The sequence below is a fragment of the Vulpes lagopus genome, chromosome 10 (genome assembly GCF_018345385.1).
Source record: "Vulpes lagopus strain Blue_001 chromosome 10, ASM1834538v1, whole genome shotgun sequence".
NCBI lineage: Eukaryota > Metazoa > Chordata > Mammalia > Carnivora > Canidae > Vulpes > Vulpes lagopus.
The window spans coordinates 57,327,157-57,349,228 of record NC_054833.1 but is presented as its reverse complement, the minus strand read 5'-3'; positions in this window follow the sequence as shown (position 1 = coordinate 57,349,228).

Here is a 22,072-nt window from a genome sequence, read left to right as displayed (position 1 = left end):
CTTCATCGTGCACTATGACATTGTGGTGCAGAGGGCCTGATTCTCGTGCTCTCGCCACCCATGGGGCACTTGCACCATCATTCAGCTCCCCCCGGCCTCCAGGACATCACCCAGGCCTCACCCCCGACCCTTGGCCCAACCCGGGGCCTCAGCCATCCCCAGACCAGCTGGGGGTCCAGAAGTTTGATCAAAACTCTCTCTGCTTCCAGGCTTTCAAAGGATCGGCATTTGGGGCCCCAGCGCAGTGTTTTGAGAGCACGTTGCCCACCACGGCACGGCAGCTCGTGAACTGACCACACACACTGCAGCAGGGCTTCCAGGGGCTCATCGCCACAGGACACATGGAGAGTAGAGCCCAGGCCCTGGAGACAGTGCGGGCAAAGGATGCCCTGGGGCAGCAGAGGAGCTGCACCCCGAGTCTCCAACAACCTCCCCTTAGGGTGCATCAGGAGCCCTCCTGTGACTAGTGTCCTGGAGATGACCACAGCAAAGCCACTTTCATTGCCGAAAAATTGATAAAAAAGCAAGCTGACCCAGGGCCAAGGAGGGAGGACGTAGGTTCCGTCGCTGCTGTGAGGTCCAGGACACAGAGAAGGAGATTTCAGACTCTACCTCTGCCCCAGGGCCCCGGTCTGGCCCAGAGATTGGCCCAAAGGCCTGTTGGAAGGACAGAAATCCTGTAGCAGGAAGAGGACTTGAAATCCATCCTCCACGGCCTGGCCCTGAGCCAGCCAGGGTGGGCACCCGGTACCTGTGGTTGAATCCAGCTCCTACAGATGACTTCATTTTAAAATCACCACTCCCTGAGCGCATTGTGCGGACCAGGCACCATCCCTGTCTTTGCTCAAGTCATACCCAGAAACCCTCATACCAGGGCCACAGGGCAAGGACCAGTGCCAGGTGCTCAGAGATGAGGAGACCGCATCCCACAGGGATTAACATAAGCATCCTGCCAACGCTCCTGTGGGCCATCAGCCTGCTACCAAGATGATCATGCTGCGTAACAAACACTCCTGGAACTCCAGAGACGACAAGCACTGCTTCCCCCATGTGCTCGGCTCCAGGCTGGGCTGGTCTGCTCCAGGAGCCTGCTCATTCTCCCAAGTCCAACACTTTCGGGAACACATGCCCCTCACGGCAGAAGAGCAGGTGCCAAGTCAAGACTCACAAACACAGATCTGCCTGTTAGTAAACCTAAACCTACAGCCGAGCCCCACATCAGTGGGAAAGGGAGCAGCTGGGCATGGACAGCTGGGAGTGGCTGCAAGATGCCTCCACGAGGAGCGTGAGAGCATGCTCAGCAGTGGGGGCTGGGAGACGGGAGCCACAGTTCAATCCACAGACACAGCTGGTGGCACGTGGAGCCAGGATAGAACCCAGGTCATTCTGATGTCGAAACCCACAGTGAGCCTGTTGGCCTTCTCTGTCCCTCTCCCTGGGCACAGTCCCGCCGGGGACTCCAGAGCATGGGTGGCAGGCATGGACAGTCAGAGGGGCCCGTGACAGCAGCCCTCAGGAGGAGAGCGGCCCGGGGCGCCAGGTGGGTCGTGCCACCCTGTAGGAAGCAAGCTGGAGCCCGACCTGGCCAGTGGGAGCCAGACCCTCCCCCCACACCTCTCCCCCCACCTCCCCCTCCCAGCCAGAGCAGACTCAACAGCAGCACCTGCTGCCTGCCCAGCTTCTGGTGAGAGCATGCCCCAACTCCTGGGGCAGGGCACAGAACCCACGTTAGAGGGTATGACTGATTAGCGGAAACCTCACTACAGAGAAGTGGGGAGCCCAGCTCTGGCCTCTCCGCCCACCCCAGCTGGGCAGAGGAGGACGCCCTGCCTGCCTAGCAACAGCCCAGCTGGTGAGAAACCACCACCCTTCCAGTCTCCGGTCTAGCCCAGTGGACCTTAAAGAAACAACAGCACCTCATGCCCCAGAGAAGAGCTCCTGTCCTGCCCTCTGCGGACCGTCCTCTGTTCCCATCAGTGGTGTGATTCCTCTGCTATTCCTGCATAAGCCCATCTTGGCTGGTGAGAGAGCGGGTTGTTGTACAGGCCACAGGTACGGCCTGATGCTGCCCAGCACACTGACAGCCTTGGCACTCTTAGACCCCAATGGGGCATGGTGGTCATGGGGCCAGCTGGGGTCCTGGGTATGGGCCTGAGGTCTGCAGAGGGGAGGGTGTGTGTGCTCTCTGTCCACTCAGGGCCTTCCTAGGATGGCCAGTCCAGGTCCAGGGGTTCCCCATGCCACGTCTGATCGCACAGTGGTTGAGCCCCATCTGCCTGGTGCTCTCTCCCCACCTCACCTCTCCCTGTCACTGGCTGCTGTCAGCATCTTGGACTCTAGGGGAGGGGTGAGACCCTGTGGAGTGGGGGGCTCTAGGCTGGAAGCCTCTGAAGCTGGACTGGGATACCTGAACCATCCAGGGCTAGCGCTTCCCCTGAACCCATGGGGCATCTGTGAACATGGAAGGGGTGCTGAGTGGGGGGGCACACACACCCATCAGCATGTTGGGCAGGCAGCATCTCAGGCCCTGGGATCTGCTTGGTTCCCGGGTGGCTCCCGCACTCCTGACAGTTTGGGAAGCGCCGATGGAGCAGAACCTGCCTCTGCACGGATCCACACAGACTCCTGTGCCACGTTTCTCATACCGGCTCCCACCTGGCTTCAGTCCAGCAAGTGCAGGCCTGCATCTCTGCTGGGGGGCTTCCCGGGGTTCTTGGGGCCCCTCTGTCTGCCTCACCGAAGGCCAGAAGGGACTGGAAGTTGACAGCCCCCCAGGGGTAGCCCTTAAACCCCAGAGGTTCCAGGACGTTCACAGCTCCTGGAGACTGGCACAGCGATTTCCTCACAGCAAGCACTCCGAGGCCAAGAGAAACACCCAACAGCTCCCTTGATTAAACAACAAGGTCCAAACAACAGATATTTATATCCTAACTGCTTAGCAGTTGGTTGAAAATACAATATATGCAAATTAAAACAAAAAATACTATTCTTTCTTCATTCATAAGTCATCACAGCTTGCACTTGACCTGCTGTTCCTCAGCCCCTAATCTTTATGCTGATCCCCGCACTCTCTGCATAAGGCTGTGTTCGGGGCCCAGCTCTGGGGGAGGCAAGACATGCAGACGGTGTGCCCTCCAGCCTGGCTGAGGCAGGGGCACCTGAATGGTTTAGGCACAGAGGGCAGGTGCCTGGGGGGTTACCCTCCGCCTGCCCCTGGGGCTACAGAAGGCAACATGTGCTCCCAGTGGCAGAGCCACACTTGGCCACACCCCAACACCCAGCTTCTGTTCTCTGGGGGCTTGTGACGGTTGGGGGGCCATCTGCCAAGTGCCCAGTGTGGGCTAGGGGCCCACTAGCTGCCTGCTCACCCGATACCCCATGTATTCCTTCCAACGACCTCAAGAAGAGGGGATGGGCCCCACTTCACAGGCAGGACTCTGGGGAGGCTGTGCATCTTTTTCCTCATGCAGTACACGTGGGCTGATGGTTGGGAGCTCAGCTATGGGTCAAACACTCACTGTTCTGGGTGTTTCCAGGAGGGCGGTTCTGGATGGGGTGAGGGGTCAAGTGGATGGGCCTCCCACAATCCGTAAGGACCAGGATAGAACAGAGACTGAGCCCCCGATGAGCGAGGAGATCCCCCTGCTGCCTCCATGCCCTTCATCCCGCCAGGCTTGGGCCGTGCCACACAGGTGGGCTTGCCCGTCTCTGTAATCACATCGGCCGGTGCTTTGGAACACAGCTCCTTCTAGATAGATCTGCATCTAACAGGTCCTGTTTTCCTGGAGAAGCCTGACTAACACATATGCTGAGCACCTACTGGGTGCCAGCGTCTGGGCTGGGCCAGCTCCCAGGCAGTGGCGGACCGGTAGGACCTCCGGCCCACGTGGGGGGCAGGGCAGGTGACCGAGGGCCATGGGGGGTTAGCTTCCTGATGCCTCCCCACCTCTGGCCGAGCCAGAAGGGGCTTTGCTCCTGCCCATCGGACGTGGCTGGGGAGACCCGAGTTCTACAGGGGTTTCTAATGTGCAGGTCCGAGAGGCACTGCCTCTGGCTGGGCAGGCAGGCCGACCCTGGTCTTGGAGGCTGTCCTGCTCCCAGAAACAGCCCAGCTGAGAGGCAGTCTTCATGTGGGCTGGAATAAGGAGACTCGCAGGGTGGGGGCGCAGATGAAAAAGGGCTGCCCCTCTGGGCACAGTTCCTCAGAGGCAACACCCGCCAAGGTGCTGGAAATATGCGGCCCTGCTTGAACAGAGTAGGTCCCAAGGACCCCCCCCGCCCCCCCACCCCCGTGATGGGACTCTGAGCACACAGCAACTTCTGTCCTCAGGCCGCTGGCCCCCATGAGCAGCTGCAGGAGGGAGCACAGAGGGCGCCCCAGAACAGAGGTGGAGCCCATCTGTGCAAACAAAGCAGGAGGAGTTTGGTGGCAGGTGGGGACAGGGTGCGGCTGACCAAAGGGACTGCTGGCGCCCAGGCTCAGGGTGGGCGAGCTCAAGGAGGTCTGCAAATGGGATCCCTGGGTGGCGCAGCGGTTTGGCGCCTGCCTTTGGCCCAGGGCGCGATCCTGGAGACCCGGGATCGAATCCCACATCGGGCTCCCGGTGCATGGAGCCTGCTTCTCCCTCTGCCTATGTCTCTGCCTCTCTCTCTCTCTCTCTCTGTGACTATCATAAATAAATAAAGATTTACAAAAAAAAAGGAGGTCTGCAAATAGGTAGCAGACTGTGGCAGGGGCAGGGAGGGTGGGCGGGGAGGCTGCTCATCCCTATGCCTGCCGTCTTCTTCTCACGCACTGGGGTAAAGTCTGTCTGCCTCACCAGGATTAGGCTCTGGGATGAGGGCCCCACCTCCACAGGAAGGTGGGACACCCTACGCAGCCCTCGCCCCCCCCCCCCCCGGGGAGTCAGGAACTGGGCCTGGGGACCAGCAGCCACTGACCAGCCTCAGTGCCACACACCACCCTTCCACCAGGAGCCAAACAGGATGCCAACACCCAGCTGCCGAAGCATCACGGAAGACGCCCAAGAAACTCCCGGCAAATCCTGGAACAGGCAGTCCCTTCCTTGGAAATCAAACTGGACCACTAGGGGCAGGGGCAAGGGCCAGCTGCTCCCCTCCCCCCAAAATGCCCTTTGATGACGAGTCGGAGGCTGGAAGAATAAATAAATATAGGCACGTTTCTCCTCGAGAGCTGGGGACGACAAAAGTGTAATAAATGGGAATGTTTCCGGGTTAGGTGCTGGAAAATTAGCGCAGGCTTGCATTAACTGAAATTCAGTTCTTTATGTGTATCAATTCCCTTTATCCTTCTGGGGTTCGCAGCTGCCACAAGACACTGTGCAGCAGATTAATCTGGGTGTTGTCAACGACAATGATAAGTTGAGGTTTAAAAGCCTAAATTGAAATAAATTACTATTAAAACTCAGGCCTCCCTTCTCCTGCTACTTAGAACCAAGAATGTGTGGAAGCACTGGGCAGCCTTTCATCAGGCTCGCTCCCAGAGCTTGCAACAGGCTTTCTCAAAGGCTTTTTCTTTGCTCTGCCCTCCTGCTCCTTCCAGGTGGGTCCTCCCTGCCTCCTACTCTCCGCCTCCACTGCCAGGCACACCTGCCCCCTGAGCCCCTGTGCACCTGCTCCTGTGCCCTGAGCACCTGCATCTGCCTCCTGAACACTTGCCTCCTAGTTCCTCCCGCCCTGAGCACCTGTGCCTGGAGCCTCCCCGGACAGCAGACCAGCATGGCCACATTCCCCACCATCCCCTCAGCTACCTGACACTGGAACACTGCCCTGGACACCCCTCCTCCAACCCTTGCCCAACCACTCACGCATTCCTCCATCAGTGTCCTGGTCTCACCCTCTTGTCACAGCAGGTTCAGAACCTCAGCAGAAGTGCCCTCTCCCCGGGTAGTAGCTGCCAGTGCCTCTTCTGGGGCTCCCTAGCTGGAACCACCATCCAACTCTGTCCCCAACCCACAAATCCATTACTCCCTGCTGTACTATCTCCACAGATACCCACAGGTGCTAAACTTTGAGGCTGTTTGTGGTGCAGCCCTAGCTTCACGCCTAGCCATGTCCACTTGCACTCAAGAAAGATGCTCCCTGTGTCCAGGCCACACCATGCCTTCCATGGTGCATCTTCTGCCCCCTTCTCTGCCTGCTGTCCTTGTGCCAGTCCTTACCACTACCTCTGAGCACTGGGCAGCATGCGTGGCTTATGTGCCCTCCACCCGTTTCCTACTTCTATCCCCAGTGTTGAGCCCCAGGCAGCGGGGCAACACTCTGGGAGCACACAGACGAGCGTGCACGGGTCGTCTGTGCCCCGCGGGCCCACACCTGAGGCATGAAGGTGGGCAGCCCTGGGCTCACCATCAGCGATGTGCACGGGCTATGGAGAGGGACACTCAGGTTCTGTCCATGGCAGAAGAGAGTCCAGAACTGCAGGCCCGAGACCCCGAGCCTCATTCCCTGCTCCCAGCACCCCACTCGTGCCCTCAGAAGCAGCAGGATCCCTCTTGAACCCATCATACTAGGACCTCACGCCTGCAGCGGGAGAGAGAAGAGAGGAGCACGCACATTAGCTCGTTCCTGAGATGAACATACGGAAAGCCTCCTGCATCAAGGCTGCAGTCCTGCAAGCGCATCCTGGTAAACCTGGCCAACGTGCTCCTTCCCAGGGATGCACAGCTGTCTTGAGAGGAAGGTGTTATCTGGCTTGTCAGACTGCATTTTCCAAGGGGAAAAAAGACTCCATTCCCCTCCCGGCCTCCTGTCCGTCATCCTCCCCTCCATCCATCCATCACCATCACCATCACCGTCACCGAGGCCCAAGCTGGCTGCAATTTCCCAGGCAACAGCGAAGGACATGGCCTTCTACGTAATGAGCCAGTGCAGTCGGGACAAGTGATCAGTTAGATCCAGGCCGGGGACTCCTGACCAATGTTGCCTTCTCCAGGCAAAGCAGGGAAACACGGCCTATCAGCAGGTCGGGGCGCGGGGCTGGCACTGTTACAGGCGGCTCGTCCGCACTGTGATTACCACCTGCCCCTGGCTTCCCAGGGCTGCAGCTGGGCCAGCACCGCATCCCCACACCCCTGCCTGTGAGGCCCTGGGAGCCTGGCTGTGGCATGAGGTGGCCCTGAAGTGCAAGCCCCGCCTGACCTAGCTGCTTGGTGTCCAGCCCTGGCCCTCTAGAGAACAACAGAGCTTGGGAACGGAAGGTCTCATGTGGCCCAGATTCAGGGAGGATGATATGTGCCCCACACCCACACACCCATTCCACATATCTTCCAGCTGACTGTTCACCATCGCCCTGCACGCCTTCGGTGACTGGGAGCTCACCACCTGCTGAAAGACCCCGTTTCCTCTCCGGCCAGCTACGATTGGGAGTGGGCGCCTCCAGATATGACTTCTTTGTCCTTGAGGCCCCGGCCCTGCTCTCCCTTCAAGCATGCCTGCCACCGCACCCCAGAGCTTCCAATGGCTCCCCTCCACCTGTGAAGTGATCTGAGGTATTGGCCCTCTGGGGACCTCCGTGGCTACCCCAGTAACACCAACAATCATCATCTGTTGGGGGTTATGGTGGGCCAGCCCTGTGTGCAGTGCTGCAAATGTGGATCCTAATCCTCATAATAGCACCATGAGGACTATGCTATTATTATTGTGTTTATAGCCAGGGAAACTGAGGCAAGGCACCGTGGACTTGGCCAAGCCACAGATCTCACAAGGCTGGTCCATTCCTCTTGAAGACTCAGGTGTCACGCCCTGGGCAAGCCTTCCTCCATTCTGTGCAGACAGCACATCCACCCCACCCTGGGCTCCCACCACACCTCACATGTGTTCTGTCCCTGCCCTCACTTCTGTGTCTTTACTTAACCCTTTGCATGCCTGCTTCATGCCCTCTGCTCTGGGAGGGGCCCACTGCACCCCATCCCTTTTGGAACACCCCACACTTAGCACAGAGCCCAGCTCCTAGGCTGTGCTTGCATCTATGGAAGGACACAGTGATCCAAACTTCTATGGAGGCTTCTGAGGCCCAGACTGAGACAACCCCAGGTGAGGTATCAACCAAAGGAAAAGCTCTGTGGCCATGGGAGCTCTGTGAAAACAGCCCTGGAGGTAAATGCAGGAGAAAGGGCAAAGTACAGTGGTAGGATGAGTCTAAGGCCACAGAAGTCAGGAGCCCTGGGTCCTTGACCCAGTCCAACCAGACTCTTTGGGGTGGTAGGGACAAGTCCCCTCCCGTGCTGGGCCTCGGCTTCCCCATCCACAATCTGTGATTTGTATGGGTGGTTTCTAGCTGCTTGGCACTCTCAGCTGGTGAGTCCTTGCAGGTGGCCAGCGGCCCCCCAGCATGGCCTGCCCCTGAGCCCCACGACCTCCTCACATCCTGGCCGCAGCTGCCATGGAGCAGAGGAGCAGCAGTAGCCAACCCTCAGGTGGTACCTACATGCTGGCCCAGGTCTCATGGGCTCTGTCCCCAAGGAAGGACACTCAGACACAGGGACATACCTGCCCCCAAGCTGGCCGTCCACTGAGGTCTGCTTCCTAGTTCACCAGGAAACAGAAGTAGCCAGCTGAGTTGGCACCCTTCCCACCCCAAGTCTCCTGGCCCACCTGTGTCTGTGCCCACCCTGAAGACACAAACTGGGTTGTATCCCGGGACAGGGGCTGTTGGCTGTGGCATGGCCCGGGTGCTATGGCGGGAATGGACACTGGACCTGAGGGTGCATCGGAGACTTAACGAGATAGTCTCTGACATATATGGTGTGACCCAGAGCAAGGGCTGGGTGGTGGGCTCGCCTAGTCATGAGGACACTCCAGTAGTGGCAGCTGGTGCCGATCTGTCACCACACTGTGCCAGGATTGGGGACAAGTGCTTTCCAGACACCATCTCTCAAAGGGCCTCCCAGAGGGCTTCTGCATAGCTGACTGCCTCTGTGACCACTGGCTCGACAGTGTGTTACCTTGGAACAGAACCTCCCACCTCTGGGACAGTCTGCGGTGACCCCTGCCCCTAGGTGTGCACGTGTGTACCTATGTCATGGGATGCCCTGTGCAGCCAACAGGACACGCAGAAGCAGTGGTGAGCAACTAGGTCATAAAAGATACGGCTTCCCCTTCCTGGCTTCACGCTCTCTCCATGGGGAGCAGCGGCCATGCCCCGAGGACCCTCCCACAGCCCTGGGGCGACACCCACAGGGCCCGGCAGCAGGTACCTCCTGCCATCAGTCGGGTCCAGCCTGCAGGCTGAGTGAGTACACCACCCTAGAAGCTTCCGGTGACCAGGACCCCAGCTCCAGACAGCCCAGCCGAGCCCCACGGCCACCGTGACAGGTCACACCCGCTGCTGTTTCCAGCCAATCCCTCTGGGGGCATCTGTCACAGGGCAGCAGGTGGCTGTTCTGTGCCCCCCACCTCGTACCTGGGGCCCCCCGCCACACGGGGGCTGTGTGCTCAGCACTCCAGCCCCTGTGACCTCCCGGTCCTGGAGCCCATGCAAGTCTGTGGCTGCCCAACATTCCTCGGATCCCACGCTGTGTTCTGCCAAGTACAGCAAGTGTATCATTTTAAGGGGAAATTAATGCATATGTTTCTGTTTCATCTTATGTGCAAACTATCAAAATATGTGTCTGAAGTGAAGCAACATCCAGAAAAGGCTCTGGATAGTTTTGCCAGGTTTTTAGGAGGTCTCTCGATGGGACTGGGTTCTGACCTCAGAGCCTGCAGAGTCTCACTGGTCAGTGCTAACATTGCCTCCTCCAGGAAGTCCCGCGAGGGCCCCCAGGCTTCTGGAGCTGCCTCTGGAGCTGCGCTGGAGCTCAGTGCACGGTGGCTCCGAATCAGGGCCACAGCCACGGGACTGTCCTTGTCCCACAGGTCACAAACCTCCCACACAGACCACGGCTGCCCTAGGAGAGGGGGGCCAGACACCTCCAGGCTCCCCCACTGCCTGTGGGGAGACACAACCAAGCAGAGGGGCCGGTCTGGTGGGGGGCGAGGAGGCCGGCAGGGTGCTAACGGCTCTTCTGAGCCCTCCTCCTCCTTGGTCACAGGCACACAGGTGGCAGGTGGGCCATGGGGGCTGGGGGCCGCAGCCACTACCTGGGCCTCCCCCACCCCCGGGCTCCCGGACCCTCCTGAGGTGAGACAGGGGCGCTGACCCCCATCCGGCCTCAGAGCAGCATGCATGCCGGCGGAGGACCCGCCACCGGCCACTCACTACAAGCCGACCGTGGCCTCAGATCAGGCCGTCTCCCCACCCTGGACACAGGCACACCCGGGGCACAGCTTGCAGGGGATCCCGAGCCACGGGGGTCTGCACCCCTGTCTCCAAGCTCTTGCGTCTATCAGCTGCTACTGTGACTTCGGGTCCCGTCTGGTCTCTGACAGCCCCCCGCACGGTCACCTCTTCCGCCCAGGGCCACATGGGAAGCAGAACCACTCCTCACCAGGAGCGGACACGGTCCTTCATGGGAAGGGCACACTACCACCACTCCCAGCATGGGCAGCCTTCCCCGAGCCCCAGGGCCGTGAGTGGGAGCCAGTAGGGTGTGCAAGAGCTCAGAGCGCCCTCAGATCCAGCAACCCCCCAGCATCTCCGTGGGGCTCTGCCTCACCACGCTGGACAGTGCCAGTCACTCGGCCCTTCCTTCCTGCTTCTGAGGCACCTTCCTGTTATTCCTTCAAAGCAGACAAACAGGGTCTTTCCCTGGTGACAACTGCCAGACTACCAGAAGGGTGGCTCCCCTGCCTTGCATGTGGCCACAGGACACTTCCACTGGGGTGCAAGTGGGTGAGACCTCAGGGCAAGTACTTGGGGCCAGATTTTTGCGCTGGGACCACGGGGTCAGGGGGGTAACGTCCTTCAAGGGGACACACACATGCAGCTTCCAAGCACAGCTGGGGGCACTTCTTGGGAGGAGCCCCGGCATAGGAGGTCAGGGGAAGAACATTCCGGAAGGAAGGCGCCTCCTCGGCCCAGGCGGGGACACGGGGAGGCGCCATCCTGTTTTGAAGCTCAGGAAGGTCCCTTCTGTAGACAGTCACGCACTTGAGCCGCACTCTGGCAATCGCGGCAAGGACCTCTGGGGCGACAGCATTTGGTCCCCTTCCTCCTGGGTGCCTGCAGTGGAACACGCATGTCTGTGGTCAGAGCCTCGGGAGAAGGCTGAGGAGGGAGTGTCACCCTCACTGGTGACACTGGTGCCCTGTGACTGGGTTCCACTCCACGTTGTCACAGCCCCTCCTTCCCCAGGACCTCGCGCACTCTGGGAGACCATGCACCTATAGGATGGAAGCAGGTGGGGCCTGGTCTCCCTTCTCCCCCAGGTCCCAGCTGCATATCCAGGGGAGATCTGAGCCTTGGGGACACCGGGTGTGTCTCCCTGCTCTGCTCTCAGGGGCAGTGGGCAGGGGCTGTCCAGGGGCGTAGCCAGCTGAGGAAGGGGCTGAACCCATCCCTCTCAGAGCCCAAAGGGGCTGCAGGGTTTGGTCTGGGGGAAGGTTTGGGGGGAAAGGGTTTGGGGTTCAGGCTATAATTCTTTTCTACGATTCTAGACTTTTATAAGTTTCAGTTGTTTATTTATTTCTAAGTGGCACAGTGATTGAAGCCACTCGGAAGAAGCAAAACCAAAGTCGGGCCATGGCAAGGTAATTCGGAGCTGCACTTCCATACAAATTCATTCAGATGCATCTCCTTGATGGCAGCGTGAATGTCGTGAACGTCGCAGCCACCCTCTCCGGTCCGGCAGAAGCAGCAGGGGTGCTGACGCAGGGCAGTGGGGCGGGGGATGTGCACCTGCGCCTCCAGCTCAGCCTCTGGCTCCGCCGCCTGGGGGGCCCCACTCTCCCAGCATCATTCTTTCCTCTGTGGCGTCAGCAGCCTTTTATTGTTGAAAACGTCTGTATTTGGCTTTAATCAGAGCACTTGCCAAGCGCTCGCCCCCTCCTTTTGTACTTCATGGTCCTCGAGGGGGAAAATTTTATTACAAGCATCATTTTACACAAACCTCTCGGACGTGCTGGGATTCCACAATTCATAAAGCCACGACTTGGTTTCCGCTCACCACCCAGGCAGGAGTCATGAAACACAGACATCTCCTCCCAGCTACTACCAACTACTGGTCAGCCACTCACTTGCTGTGTGACCTTGAACCAGTTCCTGGCCCTCTCTGGGCCTTGAGTTCATCATCAATGCAACCAGAAAGTTAGAGATGGTCTCCAAGGGTCATCTCATCCCAATCTGCTGTGATATTGTGGTTCACAAGAACAATCGGAGTCACCCAGCTGTGCCTGCCACGTGGTCCCACCTCTGGCCGGCCTCACCCTGTACTGCCAACTGAGCTTCCCCACCACACAGCTGAGCACAGCATCCCCCAGCTCCAAACCTCTGGTAGCTCCCTGCTTCACGGCCTGACCTTCAAAGCCCTTTATAGCTTGGCCTCAACTTCCCCTTCTCCCGCTTCATCTTCTGTCCCTGCCACCCCACCCCACCCTCAAAGTCTGCTTCCTGCCTCTCTGATTTTGCAAATGCCATTCCTTCTGCCTAGAGTGACCTTTCCCCACTTTCCTTTATTTGCATAGCTCCTGCCCTGACTTCAGAACACAGTCCAAATACCACAGTGCCCTGGAGGTGCCCGGTGGAATCAGCCAGCCCCTCTTCTGGGTTCCCCTGTCCCCTGGACATCCCCCAAGCCCAGAGCTCTGCACTGGGCGGCCAGTATCAACTCCAGACCCTTCTAGGACAGAGGCCATGGTCATGATAGTCTCTGTACTCATCACCTTGGAGGGCAGAAGGATGCTGGTCAGCTGCTCTGTGGGGACATACAAGGAAGTCAAGAATTCATCTGAACAGGTAACTGGCCTTAGCTCTGGTCCTGCAAGCGCTGTGGGGCACAGTGAGGAGGACAGTCTTGGAGACCCTCCTCTCAGGGTTCAAATGCTGCCTGTCTCTCTGGGAGCTTGAGCACAAGTCACTTAACTGCAGTTTTCTGTGTAAAATGAGAATAATAAAGCTGATGCAGGGTTGATGTAAGAAATAGATGAGAAAGATGCAGTGTCTGGCACGTGGTAGGTCCTCAATAAACGGTTGCTGTGGGACCCAACCATTGTTCTGTCCATCCGTCCGTCCATCCATCCATCCTTCCTTCCATCTATCCTTCCACCTGGCCATCCGTCTGTTCCTCCATCCATCCTTCCATCCTTCTGTCTGTCCATCCATCCATCCTTCCATCCTTCCCCTTCTCTCCACCCTTCTTTCCTTCCTTCCATCCACCCACCCATCCATCCATGAAATCAGTATTTACTGAGTGCTTTGAGTGCCAGGCTGGTGACATAACAGTGAGTAAGTGGGACAAGGAGCTCTGATGTAGCTCCTTCTCCCCTGTCCTGCTCCTGATGCTTGAGGCTAGGGCTTTGGTTTCCTTCCAGCCACTCCCTCCCCCTCCAACTGACCTGGACACCCTGGCTTGGATCAGGCCACCTGGAGGAGGAATGCTGGCTCCCCCTGCCCCTGCCCCCTTGCGCTGCCCTCAGGTGGCCCTGAGAGATGCCTGAGACAGCTCAAGATGGTGCTGGGTGGGTCCAGATCCCACCCCTGCCCCAGTCGCCAGGTCCTAAACGCAGCCCATCCATTTACTCTCCCAGCTCCTCCCCGAGGGCTGTTGTGGAGATTGAATGAATCGACGTAGGTGAAGTTCTAGAAAGTTCCTGTCACGTGGTAAGCACTACAGGAACATCTGCCTTCACTTGAGTTTATCATTAATGCTCAAAGCAACCTGCTCAGGGTATGGTGGCCCTTAGCTTATAGGTAAGGGACAGGCTGAGCCACAGCCGCCTATGGACAAAGGCTGGGAGGAGGAGGAATTGGAGGCCATGTCCCTTGGCAAGGCTGGCAGTACCTCACCCCTCCTCTCCTGCGGCGAAGGATGCCATGGGGGGGCGTCTCTCAGCAAAAGCCCATTATCACTGCCCAGAGCACTGAGAGCCTCGCTGGGCAGGTGGCCAGGGTGGGAGCTGCAGGTGGAGGCATTGCCTCCTGTTCCAGCCACAGCACCCCCCACAAGCACGCACACCACACGCACCCAGGCAAGGCCCTGGTAGCTCATCCCGTGCCCAGTGACAGGGCCCAGGGAGCTGCAGCTGCAGCCTTGCTATGGCAGGGCCTGGGTGAGGGGTCTTTCAGAGATGAACAGCCCCTTGGCTCACACCCCAGACACCTCGGCCCCAGGAGCGAGTCAGAGGGATACATCTTGCACCTCAGTGGCTTGGGTGGGTGTCACCTTGCCCCTTTCTCAGCAGGGTGCTGTTTCTCAGACAGGGCTTGCTCAGGGACAGTGAGGGAGTGAGCAGCCCGCCAGGGGGAGAACCAAGTGCCCTGAGCCCTTTCCAGGTGCTGTCTCCCGCAAGCTCTCCATGACTCATTTGTCTTAGGACTGACCTGTGCACACGGCCCCTGGGAACAAAAGAATGAGTGAGACAAGGCAGTACCAGCTCCTCCTGCAGGACAGTCCTCCATCCCAGCCCACGGAGCCCTCCAGGGGCCAACTGCTCTCCTGCTGCACCTTGCAATGTGCTGAGGACCCTCGGGGAGCAGCCCTCCACACATACACCTGTCAGCACCTCGCCAGCGCCCCCACCTGGCAGCCCCCCTGCTCCCCCCCACCCCTCCCCGCATGCTTTTCCTTCCCTCCAAAGGGGACTGCAGGACACTGTTGGGGGGGGACACCTCCAGCTTCAGTTATTTGTGATTTAATGAGGAGCCTTTTAATTATAACATCTGTTGTTTTAATTACCAAAGGAATTATAATGAGGCTCCTGGAGGAAGCTGCTGCCAGAGCAGAGGCTGGTGAAGCCTTCCCAACATCAGAGGCCCTGCCAGGGTCCCTGGCGCAGCAACTGCCACAGAGCGTGACCCGTCACAGAAAGCACTTCATCTTCATTTTAATTAAACTTCAGGGGTGAGGCAGGCAGCCGTGGGTCCCAGGGAGCTACGCAGCCCTGATCCTGCGAGGCCCAGGTTCGCCTATGGAGACAAGCCAAGCAGACCCGGCACCCACCAGCCCAGCTAGAGCCTCGGATTAATTTCCTCACACAAAGGTGACATCTTCCCTTCCTCCCAAGGGGATGATTCATCCCTGACCAGAGATGCTGGGTCTGGAGCGGGGGAGACAGGTGCATGCGCCCCGAGAGGAGGACAAACAGCCCGTGGACAGAGGAGGACGGTGGGGGTGCCCACGACGCCAGAGCTCAAGATGGAGGTGGAGGCCACGCCAGTCGCCCCCCTGCCCTGCTTCTCAGCCCCTGACCCATGCCCTCTGCAGTCCCCTGCCTCAACGGGGGTCTACGTGCCCCACTGAGCGTGGGCCTGGAGATGCACTGTGTCCAGAAGAGGACAGGGCACGACGCACATGCCCCTTTCCCTTGCTCCTCCACCACAACTGAGAGGACGTGCCCATGCCTGCCTCCAAAGAGTGAGGGAGGAGGGCCATGTAGCCCACCAGCCCCCACGCATGAGCTTAGGTGCCAGGCCGTAAGGCGACACCAGGGCAGGCAGCAGTTCACACAAGAAACCCTAAATATATTCTTCGTCTGAAGCCTGAGTACATACAGCAAACAGGCAACAGATGCTTCTTTTGACCAGACGAGACCCTTCTTCCTGCTTGGGCAGAGGCCGGGGCAAACCACACCCCGCAGCCCTGGACGGCTGGCGCTCCTCCCTTCCTTTCCACAGGCCCGGCAGGCATACAGAGCTCCTCCAACTCGGCCAGGACGGGACGGTGGCCGTGGGGGTGACAGGCACGCAGGCGGTGGCAGATCTCATTCTCAGCGGCAGCTGAAGCCCCATGGTCGGTGGGCACACAGGGAGAAGACTTGTAGGCAGATTCTGGGCAGCCAGGGGCACCCCCGCCGGGCCTCCCCCGACCGGGCCTCCCCCTGCCAGGCTCCCTGCACCTCTGCCTCAGGCCACACCACCCTCTTGCCTGGGACAGCCCCTCCTGCTCCCATCTGGAAGCTGGTTCTCATCCTTTGAGATCCCATCCCCATTGCCTTTCCAGTGACATATGCTGGCCCTTCTCCCGCAGCGACCTGCTGCCCAGCCCGTGCTTGGTCCCAGCTCACAGCACAGCCCCACTGGCTTCTGCTGACCTGTCCCCCCACCCCCCGTGACTACCAAGCCCCTCATGCACGCCAGCCCACTCACGTCAGCCCTTTCCGACCCAGCGCAATAGAAAAGGAGGAGGGGGCCTGGGCCCAGGAGGGTTCCAGTGGGAACGTGGGGGTAAGCGCAGCCTGGAAATGTAGGTCAGCAGGCTTAGCAACCCCAAGTCATCCGACAGCCCCTATGTTTTTCTAGAAATTAGTTTTAAAGGAATGTTACTGTAACGGGAGGAAGCAGTCAGGTCTCACCAATAGGATATTAACTGGGTACAGCGCATTTTATTAAAACTCATGAGGACTGCAGTTGTCTGCATCCTCAGAGGGCCTCGTGCTCAGAAGGAAGGCGGCAGGGAAGGGCACTCGGCAGCAGCACCCGCCAGAGCTTTCTGGAGCAGCGAGGCCCACCGGGTGACAGCCAGCGTGGCTGGAGAAGGCCGGTTGAGAGCCCCGCGCCGAGCCCCATCTGGGTGGGGACACAGCTCTTCCGACCGGCCGACTTAGATCAACACGCCTCCAGCACGCTCTTGTTTGCAGCCACAGCATGGATTTGTGAGAAGCTGCTCCCCTGCTTCCAGCACGTACACACATCTGTACACACGCACACATGCACATGGCCCCCACGCCACACAACTGGGGGAAGTAGGAGTGATTAAAGTATCGGGAAGGGGGAGACTGAGGTGGTGGGAAGACCCAGGGCACAGGGGCAGGTCAGAACTGGCTTCCTTCCCCCTCCCCGCAGACCCACACACGCCCCCCCCCCGCCAGATGGCACCCCCTTCTTTCAGCAGGCTGCAGCCCAAGAGCCTCCCCCCGGGCTGGGCACATGTGACTTCTTTCCACACTGACGCCCCCTGCACTCCATGCGTCCACTCCTGAAACCAACACCTGTCCCCCTGCCTCCCATTGCCTCCTGTGCTTACTGAGCACCACCTGTCCTCAGGGCTAGGCCACCTCCTGGCATCTGGGGTTCCAGGAGGTCAGCACTGAAGGTCTCCAGCTGCAGGACAGGGACATTTGGGACAGGGGGGTAAGGGCCCTACTCTCAGGGCACGGCTGACGAGTGGCCAGCAGGCTCCCTCCTGCAACTTTCCCGGGAGCACATCCTCCCATGATTTCTGAGCATCTCTCATCCGGGTGAACTCCCCTGGCGCCAGGAGTCACAACGACACAGACACCACTGGGTTGGAACCCATCTCTCAAAACCGAGTAATGAGACTGTTCCCATGAGGACAAGTCCTCATCTGTCATCTGCTGGGGAGTTATCCCACGTCTGGAAGCAGGACACAGAGGAGTGTTCACAGAGGAGTGTTCACGCCCCGGATCCCTCTCTGCTCTGAACACCTCCCCTCCTTGGTGGCTCTTCAGGGTCGGCTTAGGACAGGCTTGTTCTGGGGCTCCCTTCTCCGTAACTCGCCATCCTTTCTGTTACCTGCTTGGTTGTCGATCTGCTTCTATCATCGCCTTCCTCCCTTCCTGTTTCTCTTACTGTTTCCCCAGCTCCTGCATCGCCTGCTTGGGTCACGGGTCTCGGGCAGCTGTGCTAAATTCCTAACAAACACGTCCGAGACTATAAATGACCCCCCTCAGAACCAAGTACGTCAGACAAGCCTGAGTACATGGTGCCCCCTCATCTTCCATTTGAAACACTTGTTAGCATCTGTTATGATTTACTTTTCTAACCCACGGATGATTTAAGTGTGCTTTTTGGTTTTCATCACACACCTGACCCATGCTTGGCTGCTGATTACCACTTCCCTCCCGCTGGGCGAGAGCCGCAGGTAACAAAGTCTCCTTGGGACGCGTGGAGACCTCCCTGGGTTCCCACATCCATTCTCCGTGTGCGTGGTTCAAGTGTACATTTACACACGCATACAACTGCACACGTTCTGGAACATGCTCGAGGGAAAGACGTTCATTCGTTACACCTGCTGACTTGTCAACTTTCCCTGTAATGTTTTAGGGTTTTGCTTGATCTATTTTGGGGCTAAGGGTTAGGATACCAGACCACAGCATCACTCCTCCACCTCCTGAACACTACCCCACCCCCCAGAGACAGGCCTGGACCCTCTCAACGGGACACCTCGAGGTTCCTGGAAGCAGGCCCTCCCCTCCTTTGCAACAAGCGAACGCACTGCCCTGGTCAAGCTACCCGTGTTTCTGGCACTCTCTGGCGAGCATGCACAGGGTTATGGGAGGTGACCTCTGTCTGATTGCAGTCAGAGCCAGAACTACTGCTGGTTGAATGAGCTGAATTCACAAAATGGGTCCTTGGAGTATTTGCTGGAGCTGAAGAGATGGTGGGGACGCCCCCTTGGGAGCCCACACCCCGCAAGGCCTGCCCGTGAGGGCTCCTTGGATGGGGGATGCCTTAGGGCCCCAGGAAGGAGAAGGGAAGCTAGACCCAGAGCTGCATGTGGGGCGGGGCGGGGTGGGAGATGCGGCTCAGGGGCCCACCCCCTCCCAGCCCCCAAAGGCGGCCGATGGAGACCCAGGCAGGGACTGCAGAGTAGTGGGCAAGCACGGAGCAGATTCGCCGCCCGTGACAGGTCCAGGTCCTTGCCCCACATCCTCGCACACACCGTGGCTCTCGGCGTGGCGTCTGTGAGCCCAGTGCTGTGGAACCCAAGCTGCCAGCCACGGGATGAGCCCCGATGGGCCCTGCAACCATCAGAAACCGCCCAAGAGGTGCCGGGTAGACCAGGTAGGCTTCTCCCAGCCCAAAAACGTTAATTTAAATGATGGCAAAATTCTGACTTTCGGCAAAAGGCGACCCGACTGAAGATAAATACCCAGCATGCTCTCTGGTCAGGCACACACTCAATCTCGGGGGTTCGCACAGCCCCGTGCACACAGTCGGTCCCACCAGGGCACCTCCTGCTCTCCTAGACTTGCAGGAATACACTTGGAAACTGGCTTCTTCCCAGAACTGTCACGGAATCGCTGCCGCCTTCCCTTTTGGGTAGATCGCTGACTTTCTCCAGGACAGTTAGTGTGGCACTCAGTCGTGAGGGTCCTTGAGGACACACCACCACGCCACAGCACGTGGGTCCCAAGTCTCCAGACAGGGAACAGGGAGCAAGGGAAGATGAGCAGCGCTTGGCCGCCAGTCTTCTACACGCAGGGTCTCATTTCTTCAGGGCCGTGGCCTCGGCACACTGTCAGCTGGGAGCTTCCCAGATGGACCACACCTGCTGTCCCGAGGGTCCCCACTGCGGACATGGCCCTGGGAGGCTCGTGCCCATTTACCCTGGGTATGCCACATGCCTTTGCCCTTGGCTGACTCGCTAGGCCTCCATCCGCTGGAGACATGTTGGCCTGGTGTGACTGCACACTGAGCCCCTTGAAAGATTTATTGGTATCCTTCCAGGATGGAGCTTGCATCTTCACCTGACCTTCAGTGGTCCCTGTCACCCAACTCTGACCTCCACTCCTGCCTCCACCAGGAGCCCCGCCTGCACCTGCCCTTCGCCTGCACAATACCAGTCTAGCCCCTCCAGGAAGCCCTCCTGAGGGTTCAGTCCATCGTGTCTGTCCCATGGGGCTGGCCCCTGCTGTGCCCACAGCCCACAGGGTGGCAGATTACTGGGAGTCAGGACCTGGCCCATCTGTGTGGTGTCCCTGGGGTGATGGGCCAGGCTGCACCAACCAGGACAAGCCCAACCTGACTTGCTGCTAAGGGGGGATTTCAGAGCTTCATCCTCACTATGCGGATACTCCCACCTTGGAAATCCTGGGAAACTGTCCCTCCGGCACCTGAGACGTGTGCCCTTGTACACCTATGACCTATTCACAAACATGCCCGACCCCTGATTAGGTCTACATTCAGATTCTGACCTGACATACATAACCAAGGGCCTGGAGTGGGGGCTAAGCTGTGAGGTGCCAGATCCCCACTTTGCAGACCAGACCCCGAGGCCTGCACGGCTGGTGAGGGGCAGAGTGGTCAGATCCCACAGTGCACCCTGCAGACACTCTCCCCGTGTCACTGGACACCAACTTGGCTACAGTGCCATCCCCAGAGCTGGAGGCCCTGGGTCACTCTCATCTGCGATGCCTCCAAGGGCAAGAACACTGATGCCCCTTCTACCCCCACCCCTGCACAGGGCAGCAGAGACAGGGCCCCAGCTGTGCGGTGATGCCATGTGACCCTCCTCATCCCATGGAAACCCGTCAGAAAGTCTGGAGCCACTCTCCTCCAGGGGATGCCCCGACTCCTCCCCACTTTAGGGAATCGACTCAGACAGGGAGCTTCAGCTTCCCTCGTGTCCCGAGAGCCAGCCTTAGCGCCCCTCCACCCCACAGATTTCAGGTGTCCTTTGGCTGAATCCTTTTGATATTTTCTTTTTTTAAAAAAAAAGATTTTATTTATTTATTCATGAGAGACACAGAGACAGAGAGAGGCAGAAACACAGGCAGAGGGAGAAGCAGGCTCCATGCAGGGAGCCTGATGTGGGACTCGATTCCGGGACTCCAGGATCACACCCTGGGCCAAAGGCAGATGCTAAACCGCTGAGCCACCCAGGGATTCCCCCCTTTTGACATTTTCAATGGCAAAATAAATTTGATTTGCAGAAGCCATGAAGGCACCGGGACAATGTGATTTCCAAAATGCACTGTGTTATTGGAAATGATAAAGAACCGAATGAGTCAGTAAACATATCAGGTTAGTGACTGTTAAAAAAGAAAAAGCAAACCAGTCCCCACATGGACTGGCAGAAAAGGGGGACAGGTGGATGGAGGGGGCTTCATGCCTGCCCTCCCCACACACGCCCAGCAGGGTCTCACCTCTCCCCAGATGCACACAGACCACCCCTCCCGGGTGCACAAACAGGGCTGGAAAAGAAATGGCAGGCCCAAAGCTTTGATCATGGTCTTACTAGTTTGCACAACTACTGGAGGCGAGCAGAGTGTTATTCCTATTTTATAGATGGAGAAACTGAGGCACAGCATGCTGAACTAACTTGCCCATGGTCACCCTGACAGGGGAGGGGCAAGCCAGGGCCACAAGTCTCACAGATTTTCTTACAGCTTTATTGAGTTGTAATGGGCTTGCACTGAACCTCGCGGCTCGGTGAGCTCTGGTGCATGTGTCCCCATAGAAGTGTCACCACCACCAGGAGCTTCCCTGGGCCCCTCCACGGCCGCCCACAGCCCCGCATCCCCAGGCACCCCCTTTTCTGTTTTCTGTCCCCCTCCATTCATTTGCATGGTCCAGAATCTTCTCTAAATGGAATCACACATGATGTTCTCAGTTTTGCCTACAGTGTTCGTGCATGGGAATTCCCCGCACGGCACGTGGCCGGTGCATGGGGATATGCAGATTCTCACCCCACTCCCATGCACCTGCAGCCATCCCGCCTCACCCAGTAGCAGGGGACACCAGGCGGCTTTCCAGCAGGGCGACAGCGTTCTTCTGCATTCTGTGCCCACGGGGCAGGTGAGTGTGCAGCCTACCTGGGGGCGCTGCCTATCTCATGATGACCTGGCAGCCACAGCCCCCACCCCAGAAGCCTGCCCAGCCAGTGTGGCCAAGCCCACTCCCAGGCCGCCCAGAGAGAGAGACCCTCCCACCAGGGCCTAGCAGGTGGGGGGAAGCCACAGCATAGGGGAGCAAGCATAGACTGAGCAAGGGACGGGTGAGATGGGGCACAGGCCTGGCTCGGGCAGGCATGGATGGGGGCGCAGAGTGGGTGGAGAGCTGCTCCAGACACTGGGGCAGAACTGGCAGGGGGAGTGCAGGCCCGCGAGAGGCCCAAGCAGCACCTGTACCATCCACATGCTCCTGGCAGAAGGCAGCCTTCGGGACCCTCAGCCCTGAGGGGATGCAGAGGGGACTCAGATTGGGCTCCCCTGGCCTCCACTCTGGACACACACTGGAGTCCCTTGGGAGGTTGTTTTTTTTTTTAAGATT